This window comes from Tympanuchus pallidicinctus, unplaced genomic scaffold (genome assembly GCF_026119805.1).
Source record: "Tympanuchus pallidicinctus isolate F22 unplaced genomic scaffold, pur_lepc_1.0 scaffold3, whole genome shotgun sequence".
NCBI classification, from domain to species: Eukaryota; Metazoa; Chordata; class Aves; order Galliformes; family Phasianidae; genus Tympanuchus; species Tympanuchus pallidicinctus.
Window position 1 is genome coordinate 63,395,437 of NW_026294747.1, and position 19,175 is coordinate 63,414,611.

Genomic DNA, 19,175 nt, shown 5'->3' on the forward strand with positions numbered 1-19,175 from the left:
CGAGCTGAGAAGGAAACAGCAGGGAATACACATCTGCATGTGACCTGGGTGACACAAGCCTGCAGGCACAAATTACATACTTTACAAGTGACATTTGCTGTCACAGGGGGAGGTTTGAGTGAGACTGCTTAAAATTCAACTAAACTCTGCCTGGAAAGAGGGTGGCATGTGGTCTTCTTTTTGCTTCCACTCCCTAAGGTACCACTATGATGTTTCCAGCGAGGAAATCCCTCTCTGGCACCCAGTCTTGGCTGTGAGTTTTGCCCCAGGGATAAGGATTCACATGTTGCAGTTCCCTGGCTGTTGTGCAAAACTCCAGGCTGACCTCCCTTGTCAGTCAGCAGCATGGGAGCTGATTTACAGCATCACGGAGGCTAAGTTCAATCAGAAGAGCTGCACAGCTCAGAAAATAGTCAGTAGATTTATCCCACCAGCCTCATTTACTTTCCCCATTGATTCTTTTATGTTACGCCTCACTTCAAAGGGAAGAGGGGAAAGATGTCATGTCCTGTTCCAAAACCTGGGACAAAGGAGATCATTCTGAAGAAAGTGGTCGGAAGGCTGCAAGAAAGGTATCTGCTGTGGGTTGTGTGGAAGCAGTCATCAGAATTCAGAATTGCATCCAGAAGGAGAAATCAGTGTGAGATGAAGATACCCATAGTGCAATCCTGTTCATTGCAAAAGTCCTTTCATTTCTTAAATCTCTAGAAATGGTGGGAAAGAACTGAAAACATTTTCTGAGTTCACAGCTCCAATCTATTTTCTGGATGACCATATTATATCTCTCTATAACTGCATTATCACTCTCTTCTCTCTTTTCTCAGCAAATGCTGACTGTGTTCCTGTGACTACATGCACTGGAATTTTGTTTCCAGTTCTCTGATCTTTCTGAATCTCTTCCATGGATGCACAAACTTTGATATGCAGCTAAACTCTCTCATGCATGTGTGACTTACACGTGGCTTTGCTTGGATTTGTCATAGATGGTTGCACTGTGATGATGCTATTAAGTTAGTTATCTCATAACAGAATTACTTAATAACTTGCTCTGTTTGTCCTCTTTGACAGAAACAATGTGTTCAGCCATGTGTTATGTCAGTTCCTACAAATTTTCAGCAATCTAACAAGGCCATGAGCAGCTCCAGCTGTTTATTTTATCAATGGGATGATCATAATATATGACTCACTGCAGGACTAAAGGCTTCTTCAATCTACTGAGGAGAAAAAGGTTGTAAACCAAATCCAGAAGCTCAAAGCAGATAAATTCAGATGAGAATATTACCAGTCACGGGGAAAATCTATCAAGGGAATTGGTGGAGTGTCTATCTCCTGAAGATGCAATTATTTTCATTAAATGACAGTATCTACTCTTGCAGATGACACCAAGCTGAGTGATGTGGTTGACACGTTGCAGGAGTGGGATGCCATCCAGAGGAAGCTGGACAGGCTTGAGAAGTGGGTCTGTGCGAACATCATGGAGTTCAACAAGGCCAACAGCAAGGTCCTGCACCTGGGTTGGGGCAATCCTAAGCACTAATGCAGGCTGAGCAGTGAGTGCATTCAGAGCAGCTTTGAGAAGGGTTTGAAGGTGCTGGTTGATGAAAAGTTCAGCATGATCCAGCAATGTGCCCTCACAGCGCAGAAAATAAACCACAGCTTGGGCTGCATCAGAAGAAGCATGGTCAGCAGGGTGAGGGATTTGATTGTCCACCTCTACTTTGCTCTTGTGAGTCCCCACCTGCAGTGCCATGTTCAGCTCTGGGGCCCCAGCACAAGGATGGGGAGGTGAGCACCACCTTTTGTATCACTGCACAGAGCTTAGCTCTGTTGGTTACACAGATATCTCACACATCTTGATGGCCATAGAGGTGCCCTGCCCCACTGCCAGCTGACTTTGTGAGCCCAGCAATCTGTAGGTCTGTGTCATTTCCTACCAAACCTGCAAGGATGTGTCATATTCCCAAAGAATCTCAAAAAAAAAAAGCCCAACAACCCCATACACCTCCATTTGGGCAAATGAATGGTGTCCTGTATGATTTCCAGGAACAGACACATTACTCAAGAATGTATTACCGGACACAGTGCAGAAATACGTGGGTGAATTTTTATGGCTTGTATATACAAGTACTCAGATTCAAAGATCAAATGTTGTTTCTGTCCTTAAAGTTTCAAAATGCTCCTTATCTTACAGGATGTTTGCTTTGCTCGGTTCATTAGAGTGGGCAAGACACTTTTACCATGCTTTATCACAGGATCTCAACATGTAAATGATTTATATGAATAGTGATGTTTATTCTACCAACGAGAACATTAAATAAAGTTAGAATACAGTCTAACAAGATGCATCAGAACAGAATGTCACGTGCAGCATTTCATGTGTGTCTGTAAACAAGGTAAGCTTGTCAGAAAAATAGATCTAAATGTGCAAGGGGACCAAGCAAGCTCTAGGTCCATAGCCAATGTGACTTCTAGGCTGCATTTAGGAGAGCATGCAGCAACACATGTCGTATGTGTGAAATAAAGAATAGAGAACCCTTCTTGAAAAAGAAAACATAGAAGAAAAATTTTGGGGAAAAAAAGTGGCTTTATTAGTGTTTCCAGCACTTAATCATTGTCATATAAGGCTGTGGCCTATTGGCCAGTCCCAAGCATCTTCCCATGCAGACTGATGGACAGACTGCTGTGTGGCTGCCTTCAGCCTCATTCATAAAGGCTGCTTTTGAGAAGCTCTGCTCCCAGCTAAGAGGAGTGCTGGCTGTTTGGAAACCCATGGCAGAGTAAGCATAAGAAGATGTCAGCATACTCAGCATCCAACCCTTACTTGTTCAGACTGGGAGCAAATCTTGGCCCCTCTCTCCAGCACTGCTTTCATTACAAAAATAAAACATTTTTTTTCATAAAATGAGCTCCTCTAATCACTGCCAGCAACTACTGCACAGTGAGCTTCTCCACTGGCAAACCAGCAACCGGTCCCTCTGCTGCAACCACAGCAAACACAAGAACCAAACTCGAGATGACAGATAGAACTTCAAATCAAAAAAAGAAAGAATTAACAGTAAAATAAATATATACATAAATAAAACCACAGTGGGCATGCAATCAAGTGAACCAAAATGCTTGTTGATGCTACCAACACACAGGTGACGATTTTCTGTGAAACAAAATAAGGTAAACCATTGAGGAGGTAGAATACAGGAGCTGAATTGAGTTGCTGTGAGCAGGATTTGAATATAAGGTGACCTGAAATGATGGGGATAATCTTCTAATGCTTGCAGAGCTTGTTTTTCCAGGGCTGGTAGCCACCTGGTCCAGCACTAGAGGGTAACAGTGAGTTAGGCTCTTCCAGACTCATGGCTGGGCAAGGCCTTGCCAGAGGAGATGGAATGTTTGGAAGTGGTGAACCCAGAGAGATAAGAGCAAGGTGAGAGCAAATAAAGGGGCTGGTTGTGGTCCCCTCGCCAGCCTGGCTATGGGGCACTTGTGCAGAGTACTGAGAGAGTGTCCCCATGTGCTGGTGGGAGAAGAAAGGATGGCATTGGAAATGTGTTACCAAGCTTTGCATGGGACTGGAGGGAAGGGGTAAGGAGTCTGGTGGAAGGTGCATGCTGCTCTACACAGAGCAAGGAGCCACCTTTGTGCACACAGAGCAGGAGGCACATCTGATAAACTTCATACTCTATTCATAGAATCATAGAATCAGTAAGGTTGCAAAAAAACAGTAAGATCATCTAGTGCAACCATCAGCCCATCCTCACCATACAGTCAATCATGTCACTCAGTGCAGCATTTACCCTAGAACGTCTCCAGGGATGGTGAGTCCATCACCTCCCTGAGCATTCTGTGCCAATGCATTACTACTGTTTTGGAGAAGAAATTTTTCCTAATATGCAACCTGAACCTCCCCTGGCACAACTTAAGGCCATCACCTCTCATCTTATCACTGTTACCTGGAAGCAGAGGCCAACACCACCTCACCACAACCTACTCTCAGGTAGAGAGCTTAGAGAGCTATGAGGTCTCCCTTGAGCCTCCTCTTTTCCAGACTGAACAACCCCAGCTCCCTCAGCCAAACCTCATAAAATTTCTGCTTCAGACCCCTCACAGCTGCTTTGCCCTTCTCTGGACACACTCCAGGGCCTCAATGTCTTCTGGCAGTGAGGGGCCCAACAGCAAACACAGCACTCAAGGTGCAGCCTCACCAGTGCTGAGTACAGAAGGACAGATGGTCACTTCCCTATTCTGCTGGCTGCACAATCTCTGACACAAGCCAGGATGCCCCTGGCCATCTTGGCCACTTGGGCAAACTGCTAGCCCGTATTCAGCCAACTGCTGACCAACACTCCCAACTCCTTTTCCTCCACACAGCTTTTCTGTCACCCAAGCCTGCAGCAATGCATGAGGTTGTCCTGAAGTGCGGGACTTTGTGTTGTTGAACCTCCTACAATTGGCCTCAGCCCAGAGATCAGCCTGCCCAGATTCTCCTGTAGGGCCTTCCTACCCTCAGGCAGATGAACACTTTCCCCCGACTTGATACTGTCTGCAAACTTACTGAGCGTGTACACAACTCTTTCATTCAGATAATCAATACAGATATTAAACACACGTCTCATGCAAGGCATAAATGCACAGCTTGCTGCTTCTTCTATTCAGGGCCTCATCTTCTGGTGACTCACAAATATGCAAAGCCCTGCCAGAGCCCTGAGCTGTTGGCTCCAAGGAGCCAGACCTGCTGCCCATGTCCCTTGGCGTTAAGCCTAGGACCTCATGTGTATGCGGAGCATACAGCAGATCTGCTCTCCTTCAACAATGCTCCTATCCCCAGAGGGGCCGTGCCTGGTCATGCACCGCTTGGTAAAGTTGGAGTGAATTATTTTCCCCCTTAAAGCTCCAATATTGTTTGAATCTTTAATCAAAATTACAAAGCCTAAAAGTGGGTTCTCCTGCAATTGATGTTAGGTATCTGGTGGATAGAAAAGACCAGCAGTCAGGACTCCTGGGTCCCATTTTCACATCTCCCATTGACTCTTTGAGTGACCTTGAAGAAGTCAATTAATTTCTGTGTCATTTTCCAGACAGGTAAAAATGAGGAGATAATTCTTCCCCAGCTCACTAGGGGATTGTGAGGCTTAATTGTTTGCAGGGCACTTTGCAGTGCTCAGACAGGAGATAAGAGGACTGCAGCCATCCAACAGCCCGAGAAAGAATGTTATCATAGAATCACAGAATCATAGAATGGCCTGGGTTGAAAAGGATCTCAAAGATAACTAGTTTCAACTCTCCTGCCACGGGCAGGGTCATCAACAATTAGACCAGGCTGTCCGGAGCCACATCCAGCCTGGCCTTGAATGCATCCAGGGACAGGGTTCTGTGGGGCAGACCACAAAATCCTTGGATCTTCTTTTCGCTAGAAAATTGCATGTTTTCACATAGAGGATGCAGTGACCCTTTTGCTGGGGTGATATCTTGAGGTCAGTGTAGCACATTCAGGTCAGATCAACCTGCCCTGGGGTGTATGTGTTTGCTGTGAGAATAGATTTCTGAACTTAAAGATATGAATGCTTCCCTTTGCCTTGCAGGGAAGCTCATCGCTGCCCACTCTGCAGAGCTGTTCCCTTCCCAGGTTTCCCTGGGCAGAAGAAAGAAGAGCTGCCACCAGGGAACCCCTTCCAGCTTAACCTACTTACTGGGTGCATCCCCTGCCTGCGCTGTTTGTTTGCTTGAGGCCATTTCCATGCACGGAGTAACTGGAGCTGAGCAAAATTCCGAATTTCTGCTCCCACGGGAAATTTCAGTGTTTCAGAGGTCGGTTTGCATCCCAAATCAGGCCAGTTCAGCACAGCGAAATTCTGCTTGAACTCACTTGAAACACTTGGATTCTCCCCAGTGAAAAACTGGAATCTGGGGAAAGAAGGAGGGGGAGCAAGGGGGAACATTTGGCTTTTACTCACAGGAAATTTCCCTTTTAGAGAAACCGTATTTTTCACTCGTTCCAGTCCCAAACTGCTCCAGAGCTAATGCCAGGAATTCCATCATCTATTTATACTCCGTTCTGCTGTCTGGGTCTTTATTGTACCTGGTATTTGCTGTGCTTTGAGATCAGCTTGCAAGTAGTAACAAGAACATTCGCCGCGTGGAAGTATGGCCGAGGGAAGGCTTCCAGGAGCCCTTTGCTAACCTTCTGTTACCAACCTGCAGGGCTGTTCCTCGTCCCTTCCATCCTGCCAGCAAGGGCCTGGAGCCCTGTGGCTTTTTGAACACTGCAGCAGAAACAGTGTGGGTGGATTTTGGGGGGCTAAGTGCTGTTTCTGGTGAAAAAAGCAGAAACAGTGCGAATTTCTGTCAGTTTTGCCAAATGAGTTCAGTTAGAACTGTAAAAATAAGTTGCTTGAAGGATTTTGCTGCGAGATGTCTGTCTGCTCAGAGGTTTCCTTTCACTCCGTTATTTTTTTTTCATATAAAAACCAACTGAAATGTTTTCTCTGGGGCTGAGTGAAACTTTTCACTAGATCAGGAACTACAGAGATGTATGCACTTATCTTTCAGAACTGCCAGCAAACCAAAACACCTCTTGCACACCTCGTTGTAGCTGAAAGCATCTCAGGACACCCTGTTAAGATAGCAGCAGCTTGCAATTGGCTCCACTCCAAACAAATAATTCTTAACTGAAAGGCTTCTTTTTACGAAAGGAGCCATGAAAATGTTACTGTAATGACTGTCTGTCAGAGCGTACGTTGGGGGACAAAACTGCCAAATGGTGGTTCTGAATCTCATCTCATTGGTACAGCTGCAATTACACGTAAAATCAGGTTTGTGGATTGCAGTTTTCTTGGTGTGAAGCTGATGTCAACATGAGACAGATCAGACCTGGGCTGAGATGCAGCTGATGAGATGCAAGTATATGTGGTCATGTTTGCAACTCCACACTCCTTTTGCAGGCACAGAAAAGCGTGTGTGACATTCAGTGATGTTTGGGGGACAACTCAGCCATTCCTAATGTAGGGCAAGGGGAAATAGTTTTAAACTAAGAGGAGACTTAGATTAGATGTTAGGAAGAAATTCTGTGCTTAGAGAGCAGTGAGGCACTGGTACTGCTGCCAGAGAGCTGTGGATGCTCCATCCCTGGAGGTGCTCAAGGCCGGACTGGATGGGGCTGTGGGCAGCCTGGTCTGGTGTCCCAACTGAGGTCTCTGGTAACACTGCCATCTGACATAACACTGGGTGCCTCACTCGTCCCCCTGAAGCTGCAAGAGATGCAAGGTCTGGCAAAGCACAATTTACGGGAGCTCCTGATGGCTCTGCATTTCCAAAGATGCAGCACGGCAGTCCTGCTCAGATATTCAGGAGATTTCCCAGCATGGTGAGTCAGTCTCATCACCTTACATAAGACACATGGTGAGAGGAGGGATCGCTGTGCAGACTGTGTGGTGCTTTCTGAGCTCCCTGCCTCAGCTTTCAACCTTTTGCCACCTTCTGTAATCACTCCCATGACTTTTATGCTGACAAGTCACACCTCTTGCTCTGGGTAGCAGCACCAAGCCAAACTGCCTCTTCACAACAGCAGAGCTTGCTCACAGTGCACAAGGAAGCAGGAGATTTACACCAGCTGGATGACATAACCGTCCCAGATAAGAGGAATGCAACATGTCAGCAGTGTCCATGGCTTTATCTCTTCAGGAAAGACATTCAGGAGGAGAAAGATCTTTGCGGGGTTGATAGGAAAAATTGTTCTTACCCCCTAGCTTGCCTGGCCATGAGTGGTGCAGAGTGGCTAACGTTGTTTGAAAACAGCCTTGGTGTGGTTTATCTGGTATTAGCCCACAGCTGGCACTGCTTTAAATCACACATTTCCCTTTCCCCATGATTTATCATCAATAGAGAAGCATTATGTTTATACAGCTCCTTTCATCCTACGGATCTCATAGCGTGCTGTATGGCATAACCCAGGTAGGCAGGCTCATAAGGACATTGTGATGGATTTGTCCAGGGGGAGCCAGTCCGTGCCTACTCACCAATTATTTCCCAAAAAGCAATGGAAAGAAACACATCCATCCCATTTGTTTGCCCTGTTACAAAACACTTCCCAGAGGATGGGTTGAAAGAGCAGTGTGGCCCAAGGCAAGAAACTCATGAAAGCATAGTTTCTGTGCGGGGCCATATGTGCAGATGTTTTAGTGAACAAATTCAAATTGTATCTTGAGAGGAGGGCAATTCCATCTCCAGAGATGTCTGAGTGATGTGAGAATAAGACTGAACAGAGGCTTGATTTTAAAATCTTGTGTTTCAGTGAAAACTGGACTGAAAATCTGAGGTCATTAAATCTGGATACCTCATGCATAAATGTCTCTCTCTGCTATTTGCTGAACTCCATTAGGATCTGTGAAGACAATTAAACTCCATTAGGGTCTGTGAAGACAAATGGAGTCTTCTAGGGCATATCCCAACAGGATGCCAATGTCTAGTTTAGAAGAAGGTATATTGTTGGACATTAAAAGGGGTTCAGGATGACTCCTCAGAAGTAAACATTCACATTGCAGATGTGTGAAGTTACTGATGATAAATCTCATTTGTCTGCACCTTGTAGTAGCACCTGTAATTTCAGGACATGGCAAAGCATCAAAACAAAAGACAGCAGACCTGTTTTCATCTTCACCAACTGTATTCTCTGTAACTCTCCTTCCAGAGCGATGTAGGAGATCTGGCAGTCAGCACTGGGATCTTTCCTGCTTTGGATCCATAAGACAAGCCAGTAGAACAGGCCTGGTTAGACAATCCCTTTAAAAGAAGTCAGGAGGTTGCCCAGTTCTATTCCCAAGGACAGAAGATGGTATAGATATCAGCAATACAGAACCAATGGTTGAGACCTACCCAGAAATATTGGTATTTTGTCCACTGACAAACAAGGAGTGGGCTGTAAGTGGGGTGAGAAACAATAATCTTTAAAACATGACTTTGCAGATTGAAATGAGCATTGTGAAATTACAGGCTGAGTGCAGGTTTCCTATTTAGCAAATTACAGAGAGGTTTCTAGGCTCTTCAGAATGACCCAGCCAGATTCAAAACTGAACAGACCAAAACCAAACATCATCCAGGCTAATCACAATCCTAGTCTGAAGAATAGAGCTCAGAATACATTCTCTGAGCATCTGAACCCCCGCATTTTGGACACACACAGAGCTTTTCCCCCCAAGATGCAGATGATCTTAGAGCCGTGCCCACAGCAGCTCTAAAGGCGCTTGCTCAGCCTTGTTTGCATGTCTGCATTCCAAAGCTAATGCACATTCCAGTCCGTACAAGGGACTCTGCCTCACCTTGGATGCACAAGGTCACCTCACCTTTGATCCCCTGGTTGCTGCAAGGCTACCCAAGGAGGGCTGAGGAATGACTCAGCAGCTCTGCCTGCTGAGTTCCTCTCTTTAACTGGATTTTTTGCTCTGGTGAAGCTGTTCTCAGAACGGCTGAAGCTCACATGCCTGATCTTGAAGAGAGAGCACAATTATTTAGCAGGTGTAAAGCCAGCTAATGCCAGTACAGTGCAGCTCAGGCATGTGGCAGGCAGGCTGACGTGTCAAATGATGTCTGTTGTTGCCACGGGAATAACAACACAGAGGAGATCATGCAGCCTCATGGCAAACTGTGACTTCTTAGCGTGGCATCCACGGTACCCTTGTCAGAAACGGAGTGAGATTTTGAGACCCCATGCACAGGATGCATCCAGGAGAGGTTTTCAGAGAACTCCATGAGTCTATTTGCTGCTGAACCCCGGCAGTGACCGACATTCCAGAGCTCAGGATCTATGTACCAAAATCTTGATATGGCCATGCAAAAAGTGACAAATGGAAAGACAAATTGAGGGGAGGGCTTACGTTGCACACAGATCAGATACAGCAATCGCTTCTTGCTTCTCACAGTCCCTTATGGAAAGGGATCTGGCCAGCCTAAATGTCCTTTCCATCTCTACACTTTCCTCAGCTGAGAGTCTAAGCCACACTAGCAAAGCCCTACAGCTTTTCACATAACTTAGACGAGGAGGGGAGATGCACACAAGCCACATGCAACTCAATAGCCTCAGATGGGTCACACTAGAGGCTTTAGTAAAAAAAATCCTAGAGTCTTGCTTGGTTTTCCTTCCTTCCTTCTGTATCACTGGCACTGACACACAACCCCTACCACTTGCAAAGTCACCCTGACCACCAGCACTGCCCCATCACACAGCTTTCTTTGCACACCTTTGGGACATGACTCTGAAGCCACCACAGCACCCCCAGCATTCTCCCTACATTAGTTCTCCCTTAATTGCAACTGTCATTAATCTCCACTAATTAGTACTGTTGGGAACTCTTGAGAAAGGCATTGACAAACACTAAGAAATTATGTTATGCCAAGAAGACTAAAATATCTTAGCTTTGCCTAGTTTATAATGTATCACAGTATTCAACTTACAGCAGGACATAAAAATAGCTTCCAACAATATTATCACTTTGTTGTAAAGGGCTAAATTCAGCCCTGAGGGGCTGTAGAAATTAATGGAGTCTGGCCCAACATGTGGTTAATGAGGATAGTCTATTTCAAGCCCATAAGATACCACACTTCTGCCACTACAGATTGGCTGGGAATAATTCACCTCTTCAGAGACGCTGTATTCACTTCCAGCCCTGGCTATGTCTGCTCTAAATAGAGACAGCAAAAATAGACATCAAAAACAAAAACATTTCTTTCAAACTCCAAATGCCTCTGGCTCTGATTTTGATCTCACATGCAATAGAAGCTCAAGTGAGTGGAGAGGTTTCTTTCTCATTTGTGCCAGTACAAATGAACTCAGCCCATTGCTTAAGAATGCAGAAAATGTTAACGTCAGTTAAACAAGGCTAACCTTTACTTCTTCAGATCTCTTCCTATGGACAGCCTCTTGGCTTCCTTTGATTTCTGTAACTATCCAGTTTCTAACATCTTCCTTCCCATACAGCCAACTCCAGCCCCTTATAGCCCTTCCTCAGGAACTCTAGAATCAAAGTTGCGTGGCATCACATCTCCAGTTCTGCATGACCCTAACTCTAATCTCTCAGAAGCACACAAGCCCACGTTAACCTACTCAGACCAATAAGTCAGTGTTTGCTTGCAAATAGGATGCATTCCTGGAGCTTTCTCTGTAGCTCACTCTGTTTGCATCTCACTCCTAGCCTCAGGATTCTGCAGGATTCCCATCTGAACTTTGGCCTTTGAGTCTTTGCTGCTGTTTGTTTTGAAACAGCACAGCCACAGAGGCTCAAAATATAGCCCATATTTCTCCATTATGCCCTCTGTTTTCCACACTGAATACCTCCTGCAAAGAAGAATGCCCCACAAATCACTAAACAGGCTTATTATTTCTAATATAGTTTACCTGCATTGAAGATCTCGTGTATTCCTTCTTCCTCTTACAATTTACCTCAGCTGTTCTCAGTTGAAGAAGGATTTTACCTGAATATCTGAACACAGCCCAACGTGTTCCAACCACACTTTTTCTAGTGGACTAAATCGTGCCAGGGTTCATTTTATGGTCCTGAGGCCAACTAGCACAGTCTGGCTATCTGAAGGGACCCAAGGCTGTTTATTTAACTAATGTAGATCTATACTTTAAAACCTTTCTACCACCACACAGAAAATACACTTGGATCATTTTTTTTTCTGGACTATGGATTTATGGGCATTTTTTTTATGGGCTCTTTTTCCCAGAGAGGAAGAAATGTTCGCTACTTATGAGAACTCTGCTGAAGTGCAGCATATCCCATAGGATATTTCTTTCCCATAGGATAAGTTCATGGTTTCATTCACTCACAACCTTGCTCCCTAAACTTACTGACTTTCAGCCCAATAGCCAGAGATAGGAACTTGGGACTGTGGGTATGGATTGATAGAGACTGCAGCTATGCAGATTAGGACCTTTCAAGGAAGCTGCCTTCAGACCCAACAGCTCTACCTGGCCCACACAGATGCGTCCCAGCCGTACCCTTTATTTTCCAGCAGGGATGATGGGGACAACAGCTAAAGTTGTTGTAAAGACTATGTTTGGTCTTTTATCTCCGCCTCCAAACATATTCCATTATTTACTTGGATCACAATGAAATAAAAAGCTGAGATGAGATGCTCATCTATTTAGACACTTGTTAACTTCCAAAGAAACCTGAGCTTTATCTCCTTATCTGCCTTTGCCAAACAATGTGGCCAAGGCCAGCAGCTGAACCTCATCTTTCACACTCCTCACTTGATTCAATCAGTCACATATTGGAGTTGATCATTATTCTAGTTAACTGCTTGTCTTTAATTCCTTGATGCAAAATATTCAGTGCATTAACAATTCCTTAATGGGAAGGAAAAGAGTGAAAGCTTCACCAATACCACATCTTTCTTATCAGTTTTGGGGGTGTAAAGCCAGCAATAACTTAGCAAGGTGTCAATTTCACGATCAGCAGGAATAAATATTCTCTCCAGAATGAAACTATAATATTTATCCTTGAGGTTGGGAATTGGGGAGAAATTCTTTACAGAGAGAGTGGTGAGGTGCTGGAACAGCTGCCTAGAGAGGCTGTGGATGCCCCGTCCATCCCTGGAGGTGTTCAAGGCCAGGTTGGATGGGGCCCTGGGCAGCCTGGGCTGCTATGAAATGGGGAGGTTGGTGGCCCTGTCTGTGGTGGGGGGGTTGGAGATTCCTGATCCTTGAGGTCCCTTCCAACCTGGGCCATTCCATGATTCTATGATGATCCTTTGTATACGGCCATTGTACCTCATTCTGCATGGCCCATTGTGATACAAAATTTCTCCAATGAACCATCTTTGTCGTCTTGTTTTTTAACATCATGACTTCTGAATCCCTAGAAGATGAACCCCGGCACTCTTCAGGAAGCTTTGATCCCACCTACTCAATGCACAATTCAGGTAGAAGCCCATCTCCTTACTCATGGATCCTCTGCATTTCTTGGGACCCACCTCTTAAATAAAACTGCTGTCAGCACTGGTCTTCTTGCTTTCCTATCTACTCATATCCATCACAACTGTCATTTGGAAGATACTGAGACTTTCCCTGGAATGAGCGTGTATCTCCAGCCTACAGTCTTAAACCTGCTGGAAGAAGTCCTAATTAATCACCAGATCCAAGAAGTTCAAGCTTGGAAAACTTTGATAATCAGCTTCAGAATCTTCACTATCAGTTCTAAAAATCTCAAATTTAGGCTGGTGCCTGCATTGGGCGTAGCGTTCTGTATTTATTTGGAAGCAGTGATAAAAATTAGATCTCACTTATAACAGCATAATTCTGGAAGCAGATATAGTTAGTCCCTACAGCTGATTTGAGGGCATAGCTCGAGATTTACATGCCTGCAACAGGCTATGACCTTTCTCACACCCACCCCAATGCTTTGGCAGCACATGTATTTACAGCATAGTGTGTACAGTAAGCAGTCACACTGTAAAACAGTGAAGCAACACTCAAGCAAGCCATTGCCAATAGCAAAGAGCTGGCTAGCTAGAAGAGTGGTTAATGTTCTGAAATACTGAATGGTTAACAATACTTCAAGTGGCTGTTGAGAGAATGTTAGTATTTACTGAGAGATCAATTATTCGCTCGTGATATTCTCTGTTTAATTTCCTTGTGGTCTATTTTCTCTATTACATATTTATAATCACTTTCTCGTAAGTTCTCCTCCATAATTATTCTCTATCTTCACCACATACTCTTTTGTGCCATATACATGGTGAATATTAATTTCTGTAGAGCAGAGATAATAATAATGCCACATTCTTTGGGAATAAATGCAATAACCATCAATTAAATGTATCAAGTTGGGAAAAGTCATTAAAAAAGAATGATAATCAAGTGCTGAGCTGAAATTCAGATGACAGCAATTGTGCTTCTGTTGTTCCAAGAAGTTGATTTAATCGACACAAAGTCCACCAGTATTTGGTAAGGAAATCATTCTCACACCTCACCAGCTGCAATTACCAGCTCTGTGCATGGGGCAATCAAACAGCATCTCTGCTATGCTGGAAAAAGATGTGCAGAGGATGTGCTCCACATGATGTACTTCTTAAAAATCAGCAGAGAAGACATCCCAGACTTCACATGGCATCTCCATTCCTCCGCATGAACACGATCAGGTACAGCAAACTGAAGCATTTCAAACATGTCACTGAAAATAGAGGCTCAGATTCTCTGGGGACTCTGAACTGTTTATCTCTACAGGGGACAGTCAGATGCTGCTGCTCTTTCTATCAGCATCTTCCAAGAAAAGACGCATGAGAGACTTCTCAGGTCTGCTAGGGAGTTTTTGTTTAATAAAAGTAGACAAGAAAGGATGTGGTCACAGAGGTGTTAGAAGTAGGTTAAGAAAAGCAGTCTGCTGGGATGGACAGAGGCAGCATTTTAGATTTTGATTTCAAAGGAAAAATGTAAGAAACTTGCAGCTCTGGAACTGGATATCATCCAACTATTTCCTTCAGGCTGCTTAAGATTGAGCAGGATTGCTAAGATCACTAAGGATTGCTATATACCGCAGTTACACTTAACAACAACAAAAGAAGTATTTTAATGTGCATCCTGTCAATTGTGTTTTAAGTATCTATTTGGCCCTTAGCAAAAAGAAGAAATAGTAACTTCCGCTGCAGGAAAGTCTCTTGTTCCAAAGGTTGGACTGTGTCCTAGAGCTATCCCATAGATCTGCCTTCCAGAACTGCAACTGTATGCACAAAACTCACATTAAATTAATTGATTGCTCCCTGAGCTTAATACTTCACTATCCCAGGACCTGTACGTTACAATACAATACACTATATCATAATATATAGCAAATACCACTCAAGTCAGTTGGCACTAAGTAAGGACCAAAGAGAGCATAGATATTAGAACCCAGAAAGAGGCACAAGGGATATGGCAGAAACCAGCAGCCAGCTGTGCAGAGTTTAACCTGTCTGTGATATTTCTGTGAGGGCTGCGAGCAGAAAATCCCAGCCCATTATCTCCAGAGAGGAAAGCAAGATCGTGAAGAGAGAAGGGTGAATTATTAAAGGATAGGCCAAGTATGACTGAGAGCTTATTAAAAAGGGAGGAGGATGGGCAAGTGGAGAAAGAGCTTGCTAGGCTGGTTTCATTAAAATCTAAGGCTGGATCCTCTGCAAATTAGCATAGCTCCATTGACTTGGGTTGACTGGTTGACTTTTTTGGCTTTATGGCAGTTTACCAGCTGACATTTTTGCCCATTAGCTTGAAGCATCGCATGTTTTCCTTTGAGCTTCTTCTTTGTTTGTTCTGCCCCCTCCCCACTCTTTTTCTGCCAGAACTGACAAAATTCTTCAGCTGAAACATCTGAGGGATGACATCTCATCAAAGATGGACGTTTCCATGGAAATCTCTGTTTCAGATGAAATTTTTTGAGTCTTTCACAGATAAAATATAAATAACTGGTTGGACAAGTTTTCAATAAATCAAAACAGAAACTTCACTGGAGAAGCTGAAATGTTGTTTGGGTTGCATTTTTCCTCTCTTTTCTCTAATAAACGCACAACGTCTGAAGAAAAGAAATGACCAAAAATGAAAACTTGCTGAAAACTTTCAAAAAGGGTATAAGACCATATTTTAAGCTGTTCTCTGACAGAAGCCCTCATTTATAGGCTAGGGGCAGGATGAGATGATGAAGAGTAAATGCAAGACAGAGCAGGGAGAGAAGGTGAGAGGTAAGCATCCTGACTTCCCTCTAGATTAGGGCCTTTTCTTTTCTCTCCAACTCTTTTCCTCACTCCTCCCTTCCCACTCACTGCAGCTATTGCCTCCAACCAAAATCTGCTGGAAAAAACCCAGCGCATGCTGTGCCTCCCCTGCACCAGCCGTTGCTGATCAAGAGATTCTCCAGCACAACTCTAGAGGGTTTTTTCTCCCTCATTTTGAGCACTGACTTCATCATACAAATAGACTGACATTTAATCATACGGGGAAGCACATTCCAGGGGAGAAACTACTGTGAGTGTTTCCCACAGTATGACCCCAAGGAAGAATTGGCAAAGGAAGATGGTGCATTGAAAATGATTTTAGAAATGTGGAAGTTTTAGAATGTATGCATTCTACATACAGTAATAGAGTCTGACCACAGTGGAAGCTGGGTACCTACAACCCTGAGAATCCCATTGGGAATCTCAGCCAAGGAATGCAAGCGAGTAGGAACACATTCAGGACTCAGGTCGTATTCTACCACCCTCACATCTGCTAAGTAATCACATGCCCCAGAACAGTGCTAGGAAACCTCTCTTAGAGGTTTTTCCTAATATATGCAGTGCCAAGGCTGGGCTTTACAATACAAAGATAGTATTGGATACAGAGTGTGCAGTTAAGAATTTCCAGGATTTTACCTTACCACTTCTACTCAGAAAGCTCTCTGTAAGTGAAGTGTGCCAAGTGAATCAATCTCTGCTTCTGGAAATGCAGCACCAGCTTCCTTGGCACAGTTCGGAATAGCAAACATGTAAGAAGCCTCCTACGACTGGGGAAGAGAGCTAGAGCTACCAGCTGCTCTGAACATTTGTAGAGAAATGCTTGGGGACTGGGCTGCAAATACACCAGTATATTCCACTTTCCAGGAGCCTTAAGTAAGTTTGGCAATATTCTGGGAAGAGCTGCTGATGGTGTGAAACCCCAGTTGGGAGGTTGATTAGAACAGTGCATAATCTTGCACATGGATGAATATGGTCATGATATCTTATTGCTGTGCATAAGGTCCCATAAAGAATGTGTCACTTCGAGTTACTTTTCCCACATAAAGGATAAAAGACATGTTTAAATCAGTGCTTAGCTTTCGGCAGCACTTAGCTGCTGACCGGTGTGGATATCCCAACTGATGGAGCTGAGGAAAAGGCGTGCAGGTTTATCATTACTGCCAAAGTGGTTTTGCACAGGAAGGGCTAATGCAGAACAAGACAAGAACTGCTTATTCTGGGGGAGGCAAACTCCAGCTTTTTCTGTGAGCTTGTTAGGTGAGGTCAGCCAGACTAAAAAGTAAAGGGGAAAAAAAGGTTTGTTAAACTACAAATGCAATAAAAACCAAAGAGATTGCATTAGGGAAGGTGTTATTCGGTGCATATGTGTGCGATGGGGTGCCAGAATCTGGATCTGAATAGTTTTGATTAACAAACTCGAGTTTGAATTGTTAGAGAACTGTTCATTTCGTTAAGCCATTATTCATGGCCTGCGACTGGTCATAAGTAATGTTCTGCATCTTGATGAGAGGATTGAAGCTTACACTGGAATGATGAATGCCTGACAGCAGATAATGAATAGTGTACTTCCCTCACAATTCACAAGTGCTCTAAGGTTTCTAAATTGTAAGCTACCAGGCCAACTCACTGCACGAGTACATTGAAATAACATTCCCAAGAGCAGCAAAATTTTAGCCCTTTCTCTGTGGGGCAGAGTTTTATTTCTCTAAATCAAAGCAGTGTGGGTCAAGCAGGTGTCCTCGAACTGTTTGTTGATTTTGTCTCAGGCCCAGGCAGCCAGTAAATAGAACACAACCTCTCAGCCTCCAACTCCTCCTCGGGGAGAGAGTCAGGGAGGTCCTGGGGAGGTCAAAACCCAACTCTCTGCAGAAGTACTTTCACCCCCTGACCCAGGAACTTCCACATGTAGTTGGAGCTGCATGAATACTTGCGAATAGTAACCGCACAGACGCATAAATAGCAGTCAATGGAAGCCAAGTAATTCATTTATCAATATATTGGCTAACAGACTGTCTTCATTATTTAACTATTCTGGTAAAAGCTAACGCATAAAGAACTTAAATGGTACACAGATCTTGCACATGGCCTTCAGCCAAGGGGAAATTTCACTCAAAATGCCAGGCAGTTAGTTCAAAGTCTTCTCCTTATGCAAATAGAGCAGAATATGCTTCTGGTGCACAGAACGTCAGGATGACCAGCCAGGGGCAAAGCATTGCAAATGGTGCTTGGTCCAACATCTTGCAATGCTGTTTTCCAGTTTTATCATAGTCTCTAAATACCAGTTTGGCTCGTAACCAGACATATACATCTCCCCACCTGAATGCAATGCCAGCATGCAAAGAAAATGCTTTTGTTGATGACCCACGGGAAACTGAAATATGGACAAGCTGTCATGTGAAGCTTGGAGAAAAACACCTGAGAGCATCAAGATGTACATCTGAAAAACAATCACATGCAGAGTACTTCATCCATGATAGACAAGAAAAAATTGTTCGGCCTGAGATATTTGTACATCACGGTCTGATCTTCGAACCAAGTTAAAGAACCAATTAATTGAATTAGCATGGCATATCACTCTCCTAAGCAGTCAACACTCTGCAACTGTGTGAAGTCTGTTGCTGTGGCAGGCCTGCCTACGCATCTTCAGTTCATAACACCACAATCTATTTGCTTGCAATTACAACCATGGCTCTGCTAGCTGCAAATGACAGCAATGGCACTCATTAAGCTGGTGGCTTGGGACAGGCTTCAAGCAGGGAAATGCTTATGTGAGAATCTGAGTTCAGCAGTATCCTGCTGGGGCGGTGGTGGCTACAAAAATAAACAAGCAGAGGCTTCCCACTGACCCACTGACACAGCATCAGTTACGTTTTTACACTTGGCACCCTTTTAACAAATGATTGCACTGCGGTTGCATGAGGCAATAGCACACGCTCCATGAGTCCTTTGTGTCTGCTCACAGTGCTGAGCTTTTGCAGACCAGGGGGCCGCTCAGTGCTTCTGTTTCTGATGGGTGGGTGAGAGGACCAGGAATTACAGACTTTGTCTATCCTGTGGGAGCAGTACAGCACTTGCCACGTAGTACTTCTTGAGTCTTTACTGGGTGAATTTTCAAAATCTGACAAGACAGTTTCTTCTCTGGCTGGAGAGTTAGCAGATTGGGTGTCCTAACACTGACAGAAAATGCCTGTGTAATCTCAGCTTAATTATTCCTTCTGAGCTTCATTTTTCCACATGAAATTATATTTTCTTTCCCCTACATTCGATCTGCCTTTTCCACTTAAACTCATTTTCCAATCCCTTCATCAGCTTTATTGTTCTCCACACGCACTCAAGCACCTCAAAAGACTTCTTGCAGTGAAGGACCTACAAATGAACACCATACTCGAAGTGAGGACTCACCAGTGTTTAGTACAGGGGGAGAGAGAATCCCTTTCCTA